This window comes from Gopherus flavomarginatus, chromosome 11 (assembly GCF_025201925.1).
Source record: "Gopherus flavomarginatus isolate rGopFla2 chromosome 11, rGopFla2.mat.asm, whole genome shotgun sequence".
Taxonomy (NCBI): domain Eukaryota; kingdom Metazoa; phylum Chordata; order Testudines; family Testudinidae; genus Gopherus; species Gopherus flavomarginatus.
In genome coordinates this window covers 39,743,639-39,746,939 of record NC_066627.1, presented here as the reverse complement: position 1 = coordinate 39,746,939, position 3,301 = coordinate 39,743,639, and positions in this window count along the sequence as shown.

The window sequence follows — 3,301 nt, the reverse complement described above, 5'->3', positions numbered from 1 at the left end:
ACCCCTGTTTGCTGCAAACTAAATGTTTATGTAGTCATGCCCTTAGGAAAGTATTCTGTTCTGTTCTATTTAGGGTCTAACACCATACTCACATTGTAATATTTGAGTGTCTCCCAATGATGCATTAAGCAACATGACTACTTATCTGTCATGTATTATCTGAGCTCTCATCCTTTCCCCAGAGGGAGAAGCATGGACAGTGGAGTGACTTGTTTTGGTAGTGTGGCTTATTTAAATAAATAAATAAATATATATATATATATATACATATATATATATATATATATAAATGTACCTGTTGCAGAGAGCTAGGTCCAAGAAATGAGCCTTGCACTTAGAGCTGAAAGTGGTGAGGTTTGTGATAGGCTGTTCTTGAGGGAGTTCATTCCACAGGCTCGGACCATCCCCAGGGAAAGTTTTGTCTCCTGCACAGATGAGCTTTACTCCATTGTGCCAGAGGAGTATACTTGTCAACCACAGTCTTCATCCTGAAGCTTTAGACAATCCTTTAGCTATCCTAGTTAGTGACACATGGAGAAAGCTTAGTGTGTTTTGCATGTTCTAATGTTCGTCTACCACTTATTGCCGTGGACATTGTTTATTCTGTGCCTAGCTGAGTGATTGCTATTTTAAGCAGCAGTAATCAGAGAACAGAAAGAAAAGCATGTAGGTTGGATGAGCAATTTCAAAGCACCTGGATACTGAAGTCAGATATTTTGCCTGTGCTCCAGAGACCAGCAATTATTTGTATGTGAGAGTTTTTGACCACTTTCAAACACAAGCTATATTTGCAAATAATGAGGCTGATTCACAAAGTCCTAAATTGATGATTTTTTGGATTTTGGATTTCTATTTGATGTGGCTGAAATTCTCAGTAGATTTCAGCCTCAAATCTTCCACGATATGGGCCTGAAATTTCACAAGGATGTGAGAATTTAGTGCAATCAGATCTGTACCTGAACTTTATCTCTGTTTTATGCTTGACCCCCAGCCTATACCTTATCTGGATCTGAACCCTTCCTCTTTGGTCCACCTCTAATATATGGATATTTTCCCACACCATTTATGCTATATGGGTAAGTATCATTTCTGCATGGGTAAGGCCTGTAGAACCAGTGATTCGGTACAGGCAGTGCCAGTGAAAATCAAATGCATGGGGATTTGCAGACAAGGACACAGAAAAGAGTTTGGCTTATGCAACCTGTTTACTTGTAAAAGGCCACCTGTACAGTGGGTGTTGGGGAAGACACTTATGGTCCGTATGAGATGACAGTAAAGAAAGCTCTCACAGTGACTGCCTTATAGGGATCAGAAACCACACTCTGCACACCCAGGATGGGGTCAGGGCATAGGAAATCCACAGTGCTGACTAATAGGAACATAAAACTGAGATAGTTTGATGGCTCTTGCAAACAGAGTGTTGTTCAGTGAGTTTCCTGCAACGATAAGTATCAAAACAAAAAGCCAAATTGAGTTGTGTATGCGCCACATTTAGAAATGTTGTCCCAATAATTGTATTTATAATTTCCACTTTCGTCCATGCTCAGCATGCTACTGAAAATACAGTCAGTGTCCCAAACAGGTAACTGAATAAGACATCAAATGATACCGCATAAACCACAAACACTAAGGCCTCCCACCTGCTGGTTCCCAGCCTGAGGGATGCGTTGGGACTAATAGAGAGATTAGGAAAGACACGTGGGAAGGCATGTCAGGTGAGGTCCTGGCAAGAAGTGAAATATTGGTGACTCACTCTAGGCAACAGTCCAGTTTAGTCATTCCTCCTTCTTTGCTCCCTGTGATAGTGGCTCCAGTGGCCAAAAAATAAACCCTGATTCAGGAAAGCACTTTAAGCATAGGCTTAACTTTAAGCAACAGAGCCCTAGTTAATGGAGCTCTGGCCCTAACTCTTCAAAGGTATTTAGATATGCAACTCCCACTGAAATGATTTCATTGAATTTATTTCAATAGGAATTAGGTGCCTTTGAGGACCTGGGCCCTAATAACGAGCCTGTACAAAGCAGATAGAAGCTAGCTAATTCCCAGCTACCTAAGTGCTACGTTTTAGTCCACATACACAAGTTGTACAACCTTCCTGATGGGGCTACAGTTATACAGGTATAAAAATGCTTTATAGTGGTATAACTTCTCCCATCTGGGAGGGGCACTAAACTTAACTAGCATAAAGCACCTTTATTGTATCATATATCATGGCCTCACTAGGGGTTGTACTGATATAATTATACAATAAAAATAACACACCCTTAACAGACATAGTTATACTAATACAAAAACTATGTGAACACTGACTTAAAGGGATAGAAATCATGAATTAAAACTGACAGAAGAAATATGCAGGATCAGTAGCTGAGAACTTTTTATTAATAAAAAGCCTAAGAATGTGGCTGAAAAGCTTATTGGAATCAAAAGCAGTAGACATCTCCAAATCATGGATCAAAAAGCACTGACTGGTGACAGTCTCACTACCTACTTAAGAACGCCTCCACATATTGGACCAAATCTCAAAGTCCTTACTTCATTTTGACTCAGTGATTGCTGGAGTCAATGGGAGTGTTACCTGAGTAAGAAACTGAACAAATAATTGAGTAAGAACTTCAGGATTTAGTCCTCTATTATCAGTGAGCAGCTTTTCCAGACTTTAGTAAAATGCATCTTATTGTATGTTGCGGAGCAGAAGCGGCAGCAGCATTTGCATCTGTCGAAGCAGAGACAGGTCAATATAATGTAACAACTTTCTCATATCATGCAATTTCACTCTTCTTTGAGATTCTTAGGAGCGATTCATTAACAAGCAAAGTCTCCTATGACAACTTGAGAAATATTTCCTCAGCCCCCCATGCACAGTGTTGTATATTGGGCCAGAACCAACTCTGGCCTTGCAACTATCTAATTTCATTTAATTGTTTTATAAATCAGGAGCAAAAATACATTGCTTTGACTGCCTAATAAATGCAGGTACCTTTTGTTATTCTTTCACAAAGTGTAGCGCCCTTACATTTCTGAGCATTCAATTTCATTTAAAATTTCATTTAATCAGCTCTTTTGGCAAATGTAAAGAAAACATACTGAGGTAGCCATCTGAGTTTTACTGTAGCATAATCATGAAATACATCATAATTTTTATTGAAGTGTTAGCTTTTGTTGTACATATTTCCCTACATGAGGTTTAATGAAAATCTTAATAATGTATTGAAAACGTTACCCCTGAGTTTAATTATGACATAAGTCACATAGAGTTTAGCTATAACAACAAGTGGCAAAACCCATATTTTCAATTTTA